This window comes from Rhea pennata, chromosome 2 (genome assembly GCF_028389875.1).
Source record: "Rhea pennata isolate bPtePen1 chromosome 2, bPtePen1.pri, whole genome shotgun sequence".
NCBI classification, from domain to species: Eukaryota; Metazoa; Chordata; class Aves; order Rheiformes; family Rheidae; genus Rhea; species Rhea pennata.
In genome coordinates, this window is record NC_084664.1 from 160,293,166 (window position 1) to 160,315,019 (window position 21,854).

General features: G+C 46.3%; 1 long non-coding RNA gene across 1 annotated transcript in view; it reads left to right on the plus strand.

Moving 5' to 3' along the window:
- The window catches only part of LOC134137567 (uncharacterized), a 63,410-nt gene extending 49,114 nt beyond the window's left edge, over positions 1-14,296 (plus strand). Inside the window, exon 4 of the long non-coding RNA XR_009957728.1 lies at positions 14,116-14,296. This is a non-coding gene — a long non-coding RNA (uncharacterized LOC134137567). The remainder of the gene's footprint in view (positions 1-14,115) is intronic.
- Positions 14,297-21,854: the final 7,558 nt, after the last annotated feature.

The following is a 21,854-nucleotide window of genomic DNA, read 5'->3' on the forward strand; positions in this document are numbered from 1 at the left end:
GATTTAATGATACAGATTTGGTGCCTCAGTAGTGAATGGAGTGGTAACTTGAGAGATACATTGGGAACACAGTAACATATGAGACACTGAACCAATTCCAGCAAAGTAAGTTTGCTCTTTGCACAGGCTTGAGAATTAGTAATACAGGCAAAGTACTGCTCTCGTCTTAAGTGGGGACATGGACTCATATTAACCAGGTCTGGAGGCCCAGAATATCTTCCAAAGCAGAAGAATTCAAGGCTTGAGGGCATTGTGATTAGTGCCTTAAAAACACTGCCCTTTCAAAACACACATTTGCTCACACAGTTATCAGATATATTCTGTATGTGACAAGAATAATAATCTCCTGGCCTGTCTCCTTGCTCAAGTAAGAAGCTGGCTCAATCTATCAGATGTTGACTCTTTTTTAGGAAGTGTGATTCTTCCCTTTTTCATGCCAAAACAGAATTTAAAAAGTCAAAGGACTTGAGACCAGCAAAACAACCTTCAAACTGTTGTTATAATATGATATACGGTGTCCCGCTGAAATCTAATAACAGCCCCCAAACTGGGAACTCCTCTGCAAGGCAATTGCCCAGCTTACGCTCGGACGAGCACAAGAACAACCAAACATGCGTGTGTGTGCACACCTGGACTGTCTTGCATAATGCACTGACAGCACTTTGTAGCTGGGTCAAACCCATATCAGCAGATGTAAACACCCCTACATACACAATACTCTGTGCTTATGTCTTGCTTTTCACCAAATGCTTGGAAATTATCAAGTATCAGCCAAGGGATTCACCTCCCTGCTTCCACTAACCCAGCAATGGAGCCACTTGTTCTGATCACTTGTCCTTTTACAGGGGGCAGAAACTGAGACAGAGAGCAAGACTTGGCAGAGCTGAGGACAACAAATATTGTGGACTTGGATGTTTCAAGGTCAGGTTAAATCCAGAGCTCTGAGAACTGGTTCAGGCATACTTGATCTTGCCTTGGGGTATAGGGAAGGACAAGGTCACCTCTTTACCTCCTTCCCAGTCCTGCTCTCAGTGGTTCTAAGATCCACCCAGTTACTTTGGAAACAAGGACCTCCCATTGGTGACACAGAGTTTTCTCTTACTCTTCCTGTTTATGTCTTAGTGATGCCCTCATTCCCACAGGGTTTACTGCCCCCCAGGCTCCAGGGCCATGAGCTGATGATTCAGTGAATGACACACGCAGATCACATTGAACTGGGTCAAAAACACCTCAGTGCGTGTTGCAAAGCAGCTCCCCAAGTGCTCCTCATCAAGTCCTGTTGCTGGTTCTTGTTTCTGCACAAAAGACTGATGGGTTAATGTACCAGCACTCTGCTGAATCAGGCATTTGCTCTATGTACCACCCCAACTCTGTAATATCAGGTATTATCTGTCCTCCTGGGGCTCCTGCAAAGCACAAGGCACTCCTGAGAGCACAAGGCCAGGGGCTCATGGATCAGAAATGCAGCCACCCTCAGCTTGTGGCACTGGGGATGAGGAGTGCAGAAGTGGTGTGATCTGAGGGAGGTACCAGGATGCCCACTGGCACTCTTTGTGGCTCACAGAGAACGTCAGCATCATGGTATGAAGTTTCTGTTTGTTACTCCGTGACCAGGTGATGGCCAGGGCTCCCTGGGTGCGGCGCAGTGTCTAGCCGTGGGTGGGAAGGAGTTAAATTCTCCTTGGGTGGGGAGGGCGAGGAACTGGGTGTGGGCCACCTCGGCACATAGTGTGAAGTACGGGAATGGTGTTACCTTGGAGACACATAGCTGGATATGGATCTAATACTGTTTTACAAACTCTTCCAAATAACCCAACCCTCCAGAAAGACTCTGCTGCAGCAGGGGTGAGTACCTGGGTCAGCCTGGCCTGAGGTTGCAGGGGCAGGCCTGGTGAGTTGGGGCTCCCCACAGCCAGGGAGGTGACACCTCCCTGAACACTGAGATCTTGGGAACAGAGCGTCTGTCCCACCTCGACTTTGCCCTGGTGTAAATGATTAAACAGAGTACCGAGTAATGCAGAGTTCTTCTCATGGCCCTGGGCCAAGAGGAAGAAATCACGGACTCCATCTAACCGGCATCACTAATAATAACAGGGAAGAGCTTTGCTTTTTAAACCTCTCACACATAATATTCATGTTGCTATGCAAAAATGTGTCTGTCTGTGGTTTAAGCAGAAATGCAGCAGGGAGGGAGGTTGTCCTACCTCACAGGAGGACAGTGTCTGGAGGACCTGTACCCAGAAAATTATCACAGCCTCCTGGGATGGGGAGCTGTGAGGAGAGAGACCAGCCAAATAGTTATGTAGTCATAGCAAAGGCTCTAAGTTGTCATTCTCATGGCAGAGGAGGTTAAATGTTACTACCTGTCTGGCTTGCTAATAAATACTGATCATATGTTTTGATGGCAAAAGCTGTGTTCAGAACTGAAAAGGTCAGTCACCAGCTGGACACGAGCCACAAAAACCACTTCGGCCCTGTGGTGCAGTTGCCCGGAGTTGGACTGAGATGGTGTTGCCCTGACCCATCCTGCTCTGGCAGGCTTTTCATGGCCGAGCCAATCTGGACTTTGCTCTCAGAGCAGAGCCTCTTGGCCTCTCAGTGTAGAGATGTGAGGGAAGGATGCTGGGCATAAAGGCCATTATTCTGGAAACAACAAAAACATGCCCTTTAAATTTACCTTCTTGACATGCAGCCTCAACGTTTGCATGGGGATGTCAGTGCCTTGTTGTAGGGTCATAGGATCATAAGATAATTCAGGTTGGAAGGGACCCTGGGAGATCTCCACTCCAACCTCCTGCATACTTGGAGGCAGGACAGAGAACCTACCTTCTTGTGGGTCACTCTGGTACCCCAGAGCTCAAAGGATGGTCTGCAGGACCAACACCAGTTTCTGCGATGTTCCTGACTGATAGGTGGTGAATTAGTGCCATGGATGTGGTCAGCACATAAAGCTGGGCTGTCTTCTCATCTGTGGACATCTGTTGGGTTTCAGGATAGGTTGATGTGTGAGGCAATGCAGCAACAGATCGCAGCTGGTTTAGCAAAAGCTCACACCACCTTTCTGTGCCCCTTGTCTGAAGAAAGGGAGAAAATGGGTTGGTCGAGCTGTTGCACTCATATTGTTTGCTAGTGCTAATGCTACTAAAATCCACAGGGATACCCTGAGTCCTGTAACCTGTATCCAGGTGAACATCTGGCTGTCAGGATATCAAAGGCGACAAGATATTTTTGACTCTAAAGCCCCCATATCTGTCCTTGATTTGAGCTGGCTGCTTTCTCAGCAGGCCAGACACAATGGGATACAACTCCCCGACAACAAACACATTCTCTCCTGACTAAGGACTGTAGTATGTGAGACAAGCTGTGAATTACTGTGGAAAAATAATAACATAACTGATAGATTTTTATCCTTTCAAATTAAATTATCCTGGATGATGACTGTTGTCACAGAGCAGACACACTGACTGAAGGAGCATAAAAATGAGTAATGGTGCATGGTAAAGCGTAGGGGTCATCTTGTGAGATACTACAGGGAACAGGCTACTCGAGAAGGAAGGGTTTACCTTGGGGTTACTGTGCTTGCCTCTTTGTCTGATGTAGGTTGTTCCAACTCCCTCTATTTCAGCTGTAGACTGTGTGTGGGATTTGAGCTGCTGGCAGGCTCTCCATGTCTCCATATCATCCTACATTCGGGTGCTTCTCTACCCCCACTTTACGGAGCTTGCAGGTTTTTGTCTGTAAGGTCCAGATGGAGAATGATCCAACCTGGCATGTCTGTGAGCCTTTTCAGCCTACACTTGGTGGAGAGTCTAAGGCCATCCTCATCCTAGAGTTTGGAGTTAACAGCAATATGTTGTGAAAGTCCTTCTTTCTTAGGGCTTTGGCTGCCCCAGGTTCCCCTGTTACTATTGCTGAGCTCCTGTCCTAGAGGATCTCATAAAACCATCCCAGCATCTTTGACAGCTAACTAAGAGAATCAGCAACTTGTGCCTTTGAGTCAGCAGAGGGGCAGGCAGGGCCTGTGATCCTCTTTCAAGTACTTCCAGAGGCAGGGGACAGCACTGGACCATTTAATGAGATGCTAGTTTCAGTACTGAAACTGGCTTAATAAATTCTTGTCCTCTTTCCTCTGCTTTTGGGATTGCATTGCATTTTTACTTTCTTCCCCCTTGCTAACAGTACAACTGTTTTTTTTGGCTCTGCTAGATCACTGGAATGATCTGAATAATTTTTTTCATCTCTGAATTTTTAAATTGTGGACAAAGAGGCCTAGGCACAGCAAGTTGTTTTCAGTCTTGGGCCGAATTAGGAAGGATGGAAGCATGGGAACCATGAAAAATATATGTAGTGTTTGGCTCCCCCATTTTCAAATATTACACCCAGAGAAGAACCGAAATGAGAGCCTAGGATTCATACGGAAGTCTGGCACTATGACAGATCAGGAGCTCAGCATCATGGCTTTACCTTCAAATGAAACTCATATTATTATTGATATAATTATTATTTCTCAGTCCATATATGTGTAGAGCTCTGGATCCTTCTTATCCTGGAGGATGAATCACCTAAATGTGCAGCTATAGAAGAGTGAGTCATAACCTTTCCATGTAACTGAGGGAGAACAGAAGCACAAAGAGATTGGGTGGGTTTTAGTCAGAGATACCTCTGAGCATCTCAAATAACCTGTGGTACTTACGCTTAGGCAAATAGGTTAGCTGTGCATTCGGTCAGCTAAATTGCTTCTTAGTCTCCACTGACAGTGCAGATTAGCTCCCTAGTGACTGTAATGTGAGATCAGACGTCTAACGCCCATGGAGACATCTACAATTAAACATCTTAACCTGGAGCTCCCTCCCATCCCTGATGGGTTTCCGAACGCTGCCTCCGAGGCCGCACGGGAAGGCTGTGGTGGAGATGGGGAACGCCTCTGCACCTCCTGACTCCCCTACCCACACCCTAGTACCTGTCCACCCTTGCCAACCTGCTGACACTTCTGTCTTTTGTCCTCAGCCCCTCTGCCTCCATTTCAGCATCTCTCCAGGTCACCTCTTGTCCTGTGCTTAGGGCTGGGGCCACTGTAGCCATCTCTGCTCATAGAAAGCCTGAAGTAAGGGCGTCCTATCCTTAACCTGTACTCTGAGGTGACAGCAATAACAACATTAGTTTTGTGACTGCTAGAGGAATAACAACAATTACTATTATTATTGCTAATAACAATGGCAGTAATAATAGGCATTAATATGTACTGGCAATTACTGTTACTCCATCATATTAATTATCATCACTCTATTAGTCCTCTTGAAATTGAAGGGCAGTGATTTGAGGTTGTGAGATGTGTTGCTTTTGAAAGGCCACAAAGCAAAGGCTCAGCCTGACTCAGATTCCACGGAAGATCTGAGGTAGGACTGGCCTGCTACCCATCTGTCTGTGAAGGTGCTTAAGGCTGTTGTTGAGAGGTGAGAAAAAGTCACAGAACGGGCAAAATCTAAAAGTGAAAGAGATGTAACAACATGTATTTTTCAGGGTTCAGAATTATAGCAGGTGCCTGAACTATAAGGAGTGCAAAAGAATTGGAGACACAGATAATGACCAAGGTTTGGCCTCCACCAGTATGTCAGAGAGAGATTGCAAGGGTGGCACTTTTCATATTCACTCTGAAAGCTTCTCACATGAGTTTCCAGCCCCATGTTTGGACCACAGCGTGGTATGTATCCCTGCCTGCTGCTGCAGAACATCCTGATCGCAGAGCAGTCAATGCACAGGTAGAGGGGTGTCCCTGGGAGGTCAATGCACCTCCACTGCAGAGAGACGGATTCCTGAAACTGGGGGGATTCACACACTTTTTGATGATAGAGAAAAGCTGTGTTTTAACATTTCTCAAAGACATTTTTTGAGTCTCTGTTTTGACAAGACTGTCTCTAACTTGTGAAATATGATTTTTTAACACAAAGATAAGACATCAAAATTGAATCTCAATCAGAAAAAAAAAATCCCCTTCCACCCCCCTCCTCCCTCTGCCCTATAATTTTTCTCTGTGGAAAAAATTAGCATTTGGAATATTGTTCCAATATGGAACAAAGCCAGATTCTGAAAAGTGAAATCTGAGAGCAACGGCAGCTCTTGTCCAAATGGTTTGCTGGGATTACACACGTAATCTGACCCGGGTCTCTGTTTTCCTATGCTGTGCAATATGGTTGATGTTCCCTGCTTTGCAGAAGCAGAGACAGAGGTGGGAATGAGCAGGGATGGGGTAACAAGGCAGCTTTACCAAGGTGGAGGACAAGGGCTCTCTAGGTGTCCTTCAGCACAGCTCTGGGTCATGCAGGTAGCAGGGGAATCACTACTGTGACCGTGTACATCCCTGCTTGAGGCTCTGTCACAGATAATATATATCCTGGGAGCTTTGGAAACTGAGCACTCAGGATCCATTTTTAATTGTATGGGGATTATGCCAGCTATGGGATTGTATCTGAAACTCAGCAACATTGCTGCTTCTAGCTTGCAAGCTACTCTACTGACATCTGCCGCTTGCCGCTTTATCTCCTGAACGGGCTTTGTCTAGCGCTGGGGGAAGGACTACTTGTGAAGTGGAAACTCTCAGTTCTGATCATCCTGACAGTGTTTTATTACTCACTCTGGCAAGGTTGGCTGCTCACTGTCACTAATTAGTCACTGCAGCTAGAGGATGCTCTTGTCATGCCCTTGCTGCACACCTTGACCTCGGCAGGTTGCACAGGTGGTGCGACATGCTGCGGAACTGGTGGACGTGCTGCCTCCTCTGAGGTGGCACACAAGGAGTCAACATCTATCTCTGGAGATGACACACACAATTTTTTTCTGAAGGGAAAATGGGTTAGTTGGACTTCTGAGGAGTAGAACAGGTAGTGCTGAGCCTGGGAAGGATGTGGCCACAGGGCTGACAAGAGGAGAGTGTTACGGGTTCCCCCTAGATGGACAGACTCTACGCTCTGCTGAAGGGTGCTGCAGGGCAGAAGAGAGAATCATTGCTCTCCTAGCCCTGACTGAGATAAATCCACACTGATGCACTATGAGCAAAAAGAAACCTTCCCCTAGGGATGGCTTGGCGTGAGCATATAGCCCTAGCTCAGTAATTGCTACTTGGCCGATCCACCGTGGTGGATGAAACCTTACAGTTGTTTCTATCTAAGGGATCTGGAGAGCAACAGTCTGAACTTACTGTGATTTGCTGATCCTGCAGTATTTTCCATAAGAGGTAGGGACCGTGTTTGAGATGTCTCAGGTGTACTTTGTTGCCTAGCAGATATGGAGTTACCTTTCTAAGCCACCATTGAGCAATCAGCAAATCTTCACCTGTCCAGATAGCAGCTCCTGGGCACCTGAATAGCACAGCTCCTGGGCAATGCTGTTCTCTGGTGTTTTAGCCTACAGCCAGTTGGTGGGATGCACAAGCAGTGTCTCATCCCCAGATTTGTTCTTGGTAGGGCGGAAAGGAATCTTTCTACAGGGACAAGGTTCAGTCCAGGTTGGTTCAGCTGTGGTTTGTGAGTGCAGACTCCTGTGTAGCAACATCTTTCTTCATCATGAAGGTGTTATACTGCCAGTAGAGACTGGATTTTGTGTGTTTTAGGCGTTATAATGGAAATATTGAGAGTGGTATGAATGGAGAATGAATGGGGATATTGTGTGGAGGCAGCAAATGGCAAGAGAAGGGCTACACAAATGATAGGTGTCCATGATGCCTAGATGAGCAAGTCAACAAGATTCCAGCACATCTACGTGCTGGACACCCAGGCTAGGAGACAAAGGCCAGTGAATAAATCCAAGTGATTCACAAAAGTGGGACAGGGTGGAGAGATCCATCACTTGCAGCTCCTCCAGGGGACAAAGTGTATGATCAAATGCAGCACATTGTCACCAACCTAGGAGGAACTAAGAAATGTGATAAGGACTTGGTAGTCACTGTCCTTTGTCCTCCATGTCATTGCAAATGATCCTGGCCACAGCACCTGAATACACATACTTGGGTGCCTAAATGCTGCACTAGGACAAATGAATCTTTGTGCTTGGGGGTATGTGGATATGACTGTGTCAATAAGTAAAATTGCTTTTGTTTAAGAATAAAATCACCTTCTCTTCCTGAAAGATGCTTCATTGAGATTTGCAAACTAATGCTACAATGTTGCAAAATTATTTCTTATGTGTGCATGGTGGGATCATGCAATTCGTACTGAGGTGAGTACTGCTTATGCCCACTCTTATGTGCTTGGAGCAGAAAAAAACCTGAAGGGTGGTGAGTACCCACAGCCTGAGATGTGACATTCAAAGAAATTGAATGAGGGTGCTGGGGCAGGAATAAGCCTCACTCATTTGCATTTCTGGAGCCGGGGAAAAGCTCTCCTTGGGCAAAATTGGATGTGAAATTGCCTTTGCCTCTCAGTCATTCCTGAAATCTCTTCCATTGCTGTTTGTCAGATGCAATCACTCCAGAAATAGCAAGTAGTGGCAGAAGCAGCAGCTGTGGCCCAGGGAATACACTGTAGACTTCAGGAAAATGGTATCTGTAATGTGCCCAACTGATGCAGAATTAATCAGGTTTGAAAAAAGAACACGGCTCTTGCACCCCGGGGGACTGTAGCTAAAAATTCCTGCCTGTACAGATCTTCCTGTTGTGCTCCTTGACATAACTTCTAAGAGAAATAGTTGAGTTTATCTCCTACATTGCCCGGAGACCTTTCACATGGAAATAGTGGGATTAAGGAGATTAAGATTTAGCTTCAACTTGGATAAAAAACAACAAAGAGGTATGATTAACATGTGAAGTGGTTCCCAGTCATTAGATGTGAAGTCCAGTCTCCTTATATTGCCTCTAGTGAGAGCTTTTCTATTGTGTGCATTGCTGTCACATCTGATCTCATAAGAGAACAGGAGAAAACCAAACGGTTCTTTAGAGTAGGGTGCACTGGCTCTAAAGCACCGATGGTTTGGGCCATGGAGAGGGTATGGAGGGGCAAAAGGAGGGTGGTAAGAGTTAGGGGATTAATGCGGGAAGGCTCCCCTTGTGCACAATGGGAAAGCAGGAATAACAAGGCCAAGGAGGTACAGAGCAGAGGCTAAGGGCTAGCATCTTGGTTTGAGGTGAGCAGAAGGAGGAGGAAGAAAATAGGAGGCCATGGACTTGGGGGCCTGGTGTGGGAGGAGAAAGGGGATGCAGGAGCAGGTTGACGTGAAGGCTGCTGCATTGTGGTGTTGGTGGGCAATGCCTGGGGGTGAGAAGTGGCTGCAGACCTGTGTGCCCTGTTACAGATCTAGATCGGACAGCAGATGGGGAGAACTGGAGTTAAGGAGGTGAAGGATGTGAGCAAATGTGTCTGTGATGATGCAGGTGGGAGGGTGTATGTTTGGAGAGGTAGTGATGACAGGTTGCTCTGTGAGACTTTGGGTAGCAATTGTGGGACTGGATGGTGGTGGGGGAGAGACTTCTCCATGACCCCTCATCTTTGTTCAAGTTTGTTTACCTGGATTTTGATGTAAGAGTATCAAATCCCCAGATTTAGCTTAGATGAGAGAACGACTCCTCTGAACTTTTACCACCATAGAGCTGAATTTGAATTAGGGATTTTAGGGGTGAGAAGATTGGGTAATTTTCTCTCTTCAAGAACACACTTCCAGTTTATGTGGGTTCTGGAGTGGCAGGGTTTTCAGAAGCAGTACCTGGGAGTCAAGGCTGAAGTGCTCTGATGAATTTTCAGAAGCCCTTAAGTTCCTCTGGGCCATGAGTCTCACTCTCGAACCAAACACATCCATCAGATGGTCTCCAATACGCCAGATAGTCTAGGGAGCTCCCCAGTCTCCCACCTGCTGCACTCCACACAGTTTGGATCCTGTGAATGCAAACATCAGGCAGTTTCCTGAGAAACAATGGCAATGAGCAGAGGCAGTGAATACAACGCTGGACTCGCTTAGCCTTATGCATGCTTTGATGTCTCTAGAGCTTTGCCCCATGCATACAGGGTCATGTTTGTTTTGCTCAGTCCAGGGTGCAGGTGTTACGTGCTCTAATCCAGAAGCTGTGCAGCCCCCTTGTTCAACAAGGAAGAGCTACCTGGGCTGATGCAGGGAATTACCTGGGGGTTTGCTCACTAGGACCTGTGAGCTGACCTGCTCTTTGCCTGGAGGGACAGACAGAACGATGTCCCTCAAACCTGAATGATTGGAGTCTAGCCTGGTCATGGGGAATTTTCCTCAGGAGGTCAGTCAAGGTAGGTTAAAAGCAGAAGCCCTTCTTACTGGCAGAATTAAGTGCTGAGCTGCTTGGAGTCCTGGGAGGCTTGGTCAGGCTTGGCACAGGGATCCCTGGGAAGTTTATCTTTCCTGTTTCAGAGGAGATCTTATTCCTACTCTGCAGGATTCGACCCCTCCTAATGAATCCTGGCCTGCTTCCCCGAGCAGCTGGCTGCTCACAGGTTTTGGTGCTCAACTTCCCTAAATTCGGTGCAACATACGAGGAGAGAAAAGGGCATGTGATCCTGGTTTCAGGCCCCACGCATCCCTGTAGATATTAATGGTGCTCTGGAGACTACAAAATAATGCAAACCAGTTTCAAACCTGTGTCCTTTTGGCCCAGTCATCAGATCATTGCTGGTTTCTTCATAGAATAACTTGGTGCCTTTTTGTGCTGCACTGTATGTTAGATGAAACACAGATGTTTTTTCTGGCAGTGAGTCATTACTATAGTTGCAGCTGTCAAGAAAGCTGGTGTTTTTGCAGCTGAATCAGGCAAGTAGCATCTCTGAAAACACGTAAGTTCCCGCACTTTGTGGGAGACTGGGGACAGCTAGACATATCAGTCCCAGCAAAGGGATCACTCCCTGTGGCCAAAGCAGTAATAAATCTATAGTGAAGGGTCTTTGAATCCCTTCTTCTCTCGCCCAACAGAGGAGTGCCTTACTTCTTCCAGCTCTGCCTCTTTAACTTACTTGGTGTAGGAACTTACCGTGTGACCTCATACAGGAGAGCAAAGTGGGGCCTTGCTGGCTTCCAAGATCTCCAGATGCGACTGCAATAGTAGTTCTGGGATCACCATCTTGCACGTGTGAATTGCATTTCCAAATGCTCAGGGGAAAAGGGATTGGGATTCCCTCACCTCTTTGCTGCAAAGTGAACTTGTGCTAATGGCTTTTGTGATATGGTAGCAGTGGCTTATCTGCAGCACTAGACCTTCACAAAAGTTTCCAGATAGATTTGTTGCTCACTCTCGGCCTGGCTGGATTCTCATATCCCATTCCTACCAACTCTGACACTCACTGTAGTTTTGGTGTTTACAACCATGCATTGAAATTAAATGGTGTTTGCAGAGCACCAAAGTACTTTGTGAGCTTTTAAGCAGAGCACACTCTGCCACTGCAGAGAGAGAATCTCTGCATTCATCACTGGAGTTCAGGCCAAGAGAAAGGCAGTGAGAGATAGCATAGGAAGAAATGAGGAAAGTGGGTGGGAGAAGCAGCATATCCAGGGAACCTGAGTACAAGTAGTTTGTGCTAACAGTTCTTGTGTGTCAGAGGAAAGATAAGGATAAGGGAAGTCCTGCTTGGTGTCCAAGAGATATACACAGAAATGTGTGGTCTCTCCATCGACATTTAGGATATCCAGTCCATCCAGGACGTCCTGTTCTGGGGCAAAGGACAGGACTTTTTGGTGTCTCAGGCTCTTGCTGAGGTTGGTCCAGGGCTATGTGGTGTGGAGGTGCTGGGGGGTTGTGGGCTATTCTGGCTGTCATGTACAGACAAGATGTCTCAAGCAGTGGAAGTCCTCACAGCCCTGTGTTTGAGGACCTCCTCAAGAAAGAGGGAGGAGACCTCTGCCTGGGTGAACTATGATTTAGCTCAACTTCAGCAGCTGATAGACAGCTCCTGGAGAGGAAGACCTTGTGTTGAAACAACAAGTCTAGGCGTAATTTGCCCTAAGAGCAAACATTCCCTGCTGAAACATGGGTCAAATCTTGACTTTTCTTGCCTCTTGCTGTAGCACCGATTAGCAAGTATGAACGTGGTTGCTCTTAGGGAAGAACCAGAGCTGTAGCATTTTTTCTGGCCTTAAAGACAAGCAGGAAAGAGTCTCTGGGACTTTCAGGGGTTACCTTTATTTAGTTTAGAGGAACAACAGAGGGCACAAGCAACGTTGCTACTCTGCCAAGAGCATGCACTGAGAGCTCACACCCTTGTATAAACATTACAAGACCTGTAATAAGAAGATTAAGCTGAGGATGTTGGAAAAAAAAAGGAAAGGAAGGGAGAATTATTGAGTTAAAGCTGCATGTGCATACATAGGAGACAGAGAGAGTGAGGGAGAGTAATTTCCTGCTCTTGTAAGGAGGGCATGGAGGTCTCTGGGGTGAGAGCATTTTTGCACAGTGTAGGGGAAAATGGTACATGCCTCCAAGGAATATTTCTGTTCAGCTCTCCTGGAGGAGCAGCCCTTGTGGGGAATAGATGCCACCATAAACCTAAAGAAAGGAAGCTATCTGTAACCCCAAAAATACAGAAAAATATTTTTCATGCCACTCTGGAAGACCAGGAAGTTATTTTTGGTCTCTGTAGCGCACTGAGAGCAATTGAGAGCATGTGCAACAACAGCAGAGTTTTCAGCAGCTCCCATTGTATTTGCTCCCGTTGACCTTATCACTAATAGGTGCAGGATGTGAATTATAACAACTATAACAGCAAAGATGTAATCAGAGAGGCTTGGAGACAGCTCGTCTGCTAGGGACGATCAGTTGCCATGACAAAGGCTCTTGCATTGCTCCTTTTGAAGTGGAACATCAGCTAAAACAAGGACTCTGCCACTTCTGTTGACTTCAGTATAATTTAGGGGCTAAATGACTTCACCATTTCCCTGGATGTGGGAGGAGAGGACATTTCTACGATTATGAAGGATAGCGAAAGTCATGTCATTGTGCTCCTGGTGAAATGCACTGATATTCTGAACAGCGCACAGGCTGGGAGACTAAATGTTATTATTAGCTAGTATTGATGAAGTCATCACACAAGGCAGGGTTGTACCAGAGGCAAAGGATTCAGATCTTCCCTGGTTTACCCCAATTCAAACAACCTTGGTGGTGCTATACTCATTCACACCAGCTCAGACCCAGACTCTCTCCCAGAGTTTCCATGAGGTGTAGCACCAGGGGTTTAAACCTTACAGAATATTATTTCAGCTCCTTCTTGGCTGATATGATTCACACTGATTTTGTAGGGGAAAAAGCCGCAGCCTACGTGAGTAACTGCAAGAAACTAATGTCTTCCTTGCATTGAGCAGCCTGGCCAAGTGTGCAAGAACTGAGTGACCTCCTTTCCTATAAATGGGCCAAAGGAAAAAGATCTAGTGCTCAGCAACATGTAGTTTTTGCCTGCTAGAGAACCGGCATATCAGATCAGCCCTCCAGTTGAAGATGTAATGGAGAGCCTGGCCAGGCAGAGATTTTGCGGAGGGCCTCTGAACAGCTTGGAGACACAGATGTCTAGCCAGGTCCCTCTCTCTGCTCCTTGTTTTTGTCGTAATAGTCAGGGCTATGATCTGGGAAGGCGCTAGAGGAGGAAGTGAGTCTCTGGAAGTTGTATGAGCTGATCCTTTTCTTTCATTCTCCTGTTTTCTCTGTGCTATGAAATCCTCTTTGAGACAGGGACTACCACCAGCTGTGTGGCTATACAGCAGGTAAGGGAATGATGGCAGTCTCATCTCTGGAGACAGCTGAGGAAGATGGTCTGAGCCTTAGCAGAGGAGACGAATGTAGCAACTATTCTGACAGAAACTCCAGGACATAAAGGTTTAAAAGGGAAATGAGGTAAAACGCATGCTTTGTAGTGATAAACATGCATTTATCTGTTTCCATGTCTGTGGGTGGATTTAGCAAAAGATGGAAAAGAAGCGTTACAATCTGCAAGTGTCTGTGTGTCCAGAAGGACAGTGGGCAAACGGACTTATTGACGGGGGTTGGAACCAGCACACAGTGATATCATTATTGTCAAATGTGTCAATACTGATGACTCTATTTATTTATTTATTTAAAGCAAAGGACTCGTCGTCATTTGAACAGGATAATTTTTTTTTCTCCTTGACACTGTCTGATTTACATCACAGCACCTGGATCCAAGATTGAAAAGTTTGAGGTGGAGATGCGGATCAGCCAGGAGGAAGATTTTTCCAAAGTGCTAAAGAAAGAAATAATGAAGTGAACTGAGGATTTAAAGCCTCATGTGCTTTGAAAGAACCCTGTGTTTCGTTTTGACCAGAGAAATTCCATTCAACTACCAGATATATGGACCAGGTAAGCAAGTCCTAGGCACCTCACTGAGCCTTTGCCGAGACTTTGTGATGTTTCACAAAAATCACTAGATTTTGAGGTGGAATTGAGCACTGTTTTGTAAGAGGAGAGACAAGAGGATTGCCTGGCAGGTGTCTGAGCAAACCTTTGCTACAGATTATCCTACGGTCTGACCCTCAGGCCAGATTTCAGCCACGTTCCATCACTATTGTTCAGTTCGTATCACTTACTTAAATGGACTATTCAAATTTGCAAATTAGCAAGTAAATGCTTCAGATTAGGAGTTATGCCCCCCAAAAGGAGAACGAAGGCAGATATCTCTCATTTCAGTTTGCTCCCCATATAAACAGGCTTCTACTTTTGGCTAATGTCTGAGTTCCTCTGGACAGATCTCAAGGAGATCTCTGAGCCCTATAGCTTTTGAGGTATTGTAACACATCACTGCCCTGCTGGTGGTGTCAGGCTGTCCTTCTGCAGAGCTTCATGGGGAGAAACACAGCATATTGCATGGAATGATGAAGTAAAGTCCTGGAGGCCTGGGAAGGCATGGGCCACACGCCTGTCTCCGGCTGTATTACAGTTCTGTGATTTTCTGAGTGCACAGTGATTTTCTGTGTGTGTTTCCTTAAACGAATACATCTCAGCAAACTCTTGCTGCCTAGTTTTAGGGCACCGTTAAAGAGATTTGGCTGTGATACACCAATAGCTCTATTTTACAAGAATATGGGGTTGTTGACTTGCTATTTGAAACTATTCGTTTCTTCACATGATCTGCCTTCCAGATCATGTGAAGAATCATTTCAAAGAATCATTAAGGTTGGAAGAGATCTCTGGAGATCATCTAGTCCAACCTCCCTGTTCAGCAGGGTCACCTACAGCATGGTAGACAGGGTTGCATCCAGGCGGGCCTTGAAGATCTCCACAGAAGGAGACTCCACCACCTCTCTGGGAAACCTGTGCCAGTGCTCCGTCACTCTCATAGGGAAGAAATTCCCCCGCACGGTCAGGTGGAACTTCCTGTGCTTCCTGTCACACGGGGCAACTGAGAAGAGTTTGTCCCCGTCCCCTTGACACCCTCCCTTCAGGTACTTGTACACATTGATCAGATCAGATCCCCCCTCAGTCTTCTTTTCTCCAGGCTGAAGAGGCCCAGCTCTCACAGCCTTTCCTCCCAGGGCAGATGCTCCAGCCCTCTGATCATCTTTGTAGCCCTACGCTGGACTCTCTCCAGCAGCTCCATGTCTCTCTTGTACTGGGGAGCCCAGAACTGGACACAGGACTCCAGATGAGGCCTCCCCAGGGCTGAGTAGAGGGGGCAGGATCACCTCCCCCGACCTGCTGGCAACACTCTTCCTAATACACCCCAGGACACCATTGGCTTTCTTGGCCCCAAGGGCACATTGCTGGCTCATGGTCAACTTGTCCTCCACCAGCACTCCCAGGTCCTTCTCTGCACAGCTGCTCTCTACAAGGTCAGCCCCGAGCTTGTCCTGGTGCATGGGGTTATTTCTCCCTAGGTGCAGGACTCTGCACTTGCCCTTGTTGAACCTCAGGAGGTTCCTCTCCGCCCAACTCTCCAGCCTGTCCAGGTCTCTCTGAATGGCAGCACAGCCCTCAGGTGTATCAGCCACTCCTCCCAGCTTGGTACCATCAGCAAACGTGCTGAGGAGGCACTCTGTCCCCTCATCCAGGTCATTGATGAAGAAGTTGAACAGGATGGGAGCCAGTCCTGAGCCCTGGGGGATGCCACTAGTGACAGGCCTCCAAGTAGACTCCATGCCACTGATGAGGACCCTCTGAGCTCTGCCTTTCAGACAGTTCTCAATCCACCTCACCGTCCACTCATCTAACCCACACTTCCTGAGCTTCTCCAGGAGCATGTTATGGGAGACAGTGTCAAAAGCCTTGCTGAAGTCAAGGTACACAACGTCCACTGCTCTCCCCTCATCTACCCAGCCAGTCGTTCCATCAGAGAAGGCTATCAGATTGGTTAAGCAGGATTTCCCCTTGCTGAATCCATGCTGGCTACTTCTGATCACCTTCTTCTCTTCCATATGTCTGGAGATGACATCCAGAATGAGCTGTGCCATCTGCTTTGCAGGGATGGAGATGAGGCTGACTGGCCTGTAGTTGCCCAAATCCTCCTCCTTACGCTTCTTGAAGACTGGAGTGACACTGGCTTTCTTCCAGCGCTCAGGCACCTCTCCAGTTCTCCAGGACCTTTCCAAGATGATGGAGAGCGGCCTGGCAACAACATCCGCCAGCTCCCTCAGTACCTGTGGGTGCATTCCATCTGGGCCCATGGATTTGTGGATGTCTAGCCTGCCCAGAAGGTCTCTAACCCTTTTCTCCTCAACCAAAGGAACGTCTTCCCTTCTCTGGACTTTCTCCCTCAAGTCCAGGCTCTGGGATTCATGAGGGCTGTCCTTAATGTTTGGCTATTCCTAGCTGTCTGCATGGACCTGTAGTGGAGTAAGGCCGTATCATGTAAACAGGGGGGTTTGTACCTCCTAACTCACTCCCAAGTATCAAAAAATGCCTTAGAATATCTTGTGTTGATCTACAAAAAGTTCTAGGACTTTGAAAACGTCAGTAGTGAGATCTGGGCTCCAGACTAGCGTTGCACCAGTCCATATGGGCTATCAGGCTGACCTGAACATCATGATGCAGTGTGGGGCAAACCCAGGAGCAAAGTTTATATACATAGATAAATATATACACAAAGTTATATATATATAAACTGCACCACCAATTGCTGACTTATGTGGCTCCCCAGCCATTGCAATAAGCCAAACTCCCAGGTTCTCCAGAGTGCCGCTGATTTTTCCATTTGCTTGTTTCTCCCAGTGCAGATGGTGATGGGAACTTGGTGACAAAAGCTAGATCCAGAGATACAGCTCTGGTGACCTCTAAGTCCAAAAATCTGGGAAAGGTGTAGATAAAGGGGACAATTTGCAAGTATTATAATTCTCTGCTATATTGGCCACCTATTACATGTGAATGTTTCCTCTCTGCACAGATAAGGTCTTGTGCTGCCCATGGGGGTGCTTACAAATAATATGATTTCACATAGACTGAACATGAGCTTTGCAACAGAGCAGCAAACTTCTTTTATTTGTATTTCTGTCATTTTATTAGCCTGCAAAACCCCTACAGATATATACTTTGACCACTTTAGGAGGCTCTCAGAAGCACTCCTCAGCGATTTGCTGTGGAAATATGCCTGTTTTCTGGACAAACTTTACATGCAATATGAGCTGAAACTCAAATGCAAATTCATGGTGCTTGATTCAGAGCCAGGGGAAAGCTCCAGTTCAATTGCTTCAAGGCGCGTCTACGTAGACATAGGCAATTTGAGGTTAACGGAGATGAAGCCACTACCAATTTCACTGATTGATTATAACCTTGGGCGGACTTGAACCTTCTCCCAGAACCAGAATTTCAGCTGAAGCACACTGGCTGCCTGTACTGCAGTAGAAGGGTGAACTCGCCAAGCAAAATACTCTAGCCCATGGGACCTTGCAGAAGTTGGAGTTTTAAGATAAATGCACAAAGGCTTCCTTCAAAAGATGAGACTCTTGCTTCGTCTAATGAAATAGAGTTTCTGATGAAGACGAGGCTTTTATGGAGATACAAATCAGCTTGGAAGTTCCTGAGAGTGCAGTTTCCAACCCACGGGAAATTTGATTTATATATACAAGCAGATGCATAACTAATACTTAAGGAAAACACAGTAGCAGCTATCACCTCCCTGTGAGTTTCCCTTCACATGCTTGACAGTTCTCCTGAAGACACCCACCATGTCTTCCGTTTTGGAAGCTAGTTACATGTACTCAGTGAGCTAGTTACATGTACACGGTGATGCTTTGCTGGTTCTTGAACAGTCAGCAAGGAAGGTTACTTGAGACATAGCTGGGCCTCCTCACAAAAGCCATTTGCAAGTTTTCTTCTTCCTGTCTTCTGTGGGGGTCATCCTTTGCTGATGAGGTTGACTCGGGTGCTGCCTCTTCTAGGAGCAAGGGAGCTGACCTTTGTGCACCCTCCCACCCCATTTCTGTCTGTACAAAGGATGTGCCAAGAGGTCCAAATAATGTCCAAGCTAGGATATCCCATGCTATCACAGGCTGAGTTGTTAATGCTCCCTTCAAATGTGGCCTGAGACTTGCCAACAAACCCAGAGCCTTGCAGGACACTCTTTTTGCCTGACACCCCTGCCCCATCCATTCTGCTCCTCCCCCTGGGTGGGGGCAGCTGTATTTGCCCTGCTATGCATGTCTCTGACCTCCCTTGTTGTGCCTCTGGTACTAACTCAGACCTAAAGGTTATGCTCAGCTCACCAAACGGGTGTGATTGGTAAGAGGATTAGGTAAATCTCATGTTAGCAAATGCAGGGGAGAGTAGATACAGTCAAAGTGGGTGCCAGGTTTATGTTGAAATCATCTCCACCCAGGATGTAGATAGCATCCTACAATTAGCCAAGTTAATCCTTCCCACTGGGGTTTTCAGAGCTCCTTCCCAAGTTAGGACATCTCTATTGAGGAAAGCCATGGCATAAGAAACCAGGCTGTGGATTTGAACCCCTAGTCATCCTGCTGTAGCTCTCAGCACTGTGGCTTTTGCATAAGGAATCTTTTTTTGTGGATTAGTTTAATTGCCTTCTGAAATAAACTAAAGCTCATAGAAACCTGTGGTGTGAAATAAAGAACCAGCACAGAGCCATTATGGGGGAATTCACCTGTACAGGGCCACTTTTGCAAGTTTAACTGGATTAACCAAAGGGGTAAAGTGGGCTCATTAAACTGGGTCAAAGTGAGTGAAGCTACATAGAAATAAAGTTGCTTTAATTATTATTCATAGTGTCTACACAGCGGTTTAATGTGGTTTAAGTAAGAATGTGTCTCCATGTAGAATAAAGCAAAAAGTTTGTAAGGATAGGAAAATGTTTTAGGGTAGAAGATACAAATGGCCCCAGAACCTTAATGGATAGCAGTGCCAAAGCTGTATCATTTCTCCATAAGGTTATTTAGTCAGATGTAGTCATTCACTACCCTGCCTCTATGGAGTCTAGATTTTTTGTGCAAGACCTCCTGTCTATGAAATAGCTGGAGCCTCCAGGACACAACACTACTTTGCTAAAAGGAAAAAGGGGAAAAAGGGCAATTTCTGAAGCTGTCTCAGCACTGTGTACAATCACTTCTTACCATGATATCATTATGCTTTTCTGCATTGACTTGTCACTGAAATCAAATCACCAGCCAGGTGAGCTCCCTGCCTCTGTAGGATGGGTTGTAAAAGAGGCTGCTATTGTCAGAGGTTTGCTCTGTTTTGGGTGAATTGCTGTGTCACCATTTCATTGTGGCTCCATGTTTTGAAATATGCTCTGCAGCTGCTGCTCCTTCTCCTGTTTTATTTGGAGTGAAGCTGCAAGGAGTCATCATGGGCCATTTTCAGTGTTCTTCCTTTGTGGCAATTTGCCCAAAAATGAGATGAATCACAGGCAGGTTACATGTCCTGTCCACGTGAGTGTGAATTAGAGGGAAGGCTCCAAGATTACTGTGATTTTCTCTCTGAATGGCCCACTGAATGGCGCATTTCACCAGGGCTGGGGCTGGAGGCTGGGATGGCCTTCTAGCCCTTTGAGTCCTAGTGAAAGGGGAATGAGCTATTGTGTTCTCCTCTGCCAGCTGGTAGCAAAACCTGTTAGGTCTGCCTGACCTGTCAAATTGTTAGGGTTCAAATGGATTAGGAAAGGAACGTCAGAAAATGTTCCCAGCATACGGATGCCTCATGGCCTTGCAGCAAGCTGTGTCACGGAGAGAGCGATGTGCAACCAGGGATAGAACAGGAGATAATGGAAATACTTGCTCCCTTGCTACATTTTAAGCCACAAAAATTTCTGTGTCTAAATAAAACCAAGGAGGAATTAAGTATTGAGAGTTACAATCTAGCTTTCAGAGTATTGCACATATTGCATTCAGACTGTCCCTTGGATGATCAGGGAAAAGGAAGATCAGTTTTGTGAAAGGAGCTTGTGATCACTTAGTCAACCCAGGCTGAAAGATGCTCCAGTGGCTCTTTGTAAGTACAGTGGGGCATATGAAGCATTTATGTTAAAAGACAATACTAATGGAAGATTAAATGGGAGTAAATTGGACATGAGCATCTTTGGGCTGAGAAGGAAAATAATATTTCTAAGCCTCATGGACATCCTAGGAAACCTTTCCAATGAAAGGCACCAAATCTATTTCAATGTGGAATGGGTAAAGTTGAGAAAGTAACTGCACAATAGTGAAAGAGATGAAAATTGGTTGGATAAGGCTTTGGAATCTGTTGATATCCCCAGCAAGGTGTTGGAAGGGGGTGATCAGTGCTGTTGTTGTTGGTTTGCTACACACTGTTCCCACAGTTTTGAATTATTCCCATGTTTCGGAGTTTCTGCCAGGAGGAAGGAAACCTTTTCTCCTTGATGCAGACTTGGCTTTAGGTTTGTTTTGTTTCAGGGGCTCTTTTCTCTCCATTCTCTGGAAGCAGCATACTGGCCTGAGTGAAAATAGGCTGTTGTGGGGAGGACAAGCACTCCACTCGTGCTCTTAGTGGGAAAGAGAAATGGTTTGGGTGCCCTCCTTACCTATGCATCTAGGTTTTATCCCACAGTCAGATATGGTGTCAGAAAGGAACTGGGCTGGGTGAACTGGGCTGGGTCCTTCCTTTTCTGTAGCATAAGGGTGACATCATCTGACAGGGACCCAAAACGTTGGCAACACTCTTGCTGACTTCTGCTTTTTTGCAATGGCACATGGTTGTTGGAGGCATTCGATCCTTTGTATTAAAAATTTCACTTTAACTGTGGGCTGCTTGGATGCTTTTTTTTGTGATTTGTGATGCATGTGGAGGGGAGTGGTAGAGCAGGACTCTGAATAGACTTTCTTGGGGGCTCTTTCAGATACAGTGCTAGTGCTTGCAGGAAATGGGTAAGAGGTCCCAGTTGGTCCAGTCTGGAGTTACACTCCAAAGTAAGTGAGTCACAGGACTGATTTCTGGTGACGTATTTCTGTCAGGGCCTTTTCCTTCCCTAGTGACTGGTAACCAAAGGAAATTCCAGATGAAGACATTGCCTAACTGGGAGCACTTTGAAAGGACAAGTCATAGCTATTCTTTCCTTGGTTTTTCTAGCAGTCCTGTAAGATGACAAATAAAATACGGTTTCAGACAGGAAAATATTATCGTCGAATGCAGTGTATAACTGTATGGGTTTGTCCTGGAGCTGAAAAGTTTCCATATGTGCTCTCTTTGGTATTAGTGGCCTCAAAACATTTCCAAGTCCTGGCTCCAGGAATGTACCCAGGCCAGGTATTGATAGTATTTCATTTGGAGACCTAGGTTTGTACCTGTTGTCCTAGGATGGATAAGAGTCCCAGAGGATTAAAGCAGCTCTAGCCAAGTGGGTCTAGGACACAGTAATACAGACTGGTGGGTAAGTCAAGACACAGCCAGTGATATTCCACATATTTGCAGGAGGAAAGGGGCCATTTAGATTGAATCAGGGCCACAGCAA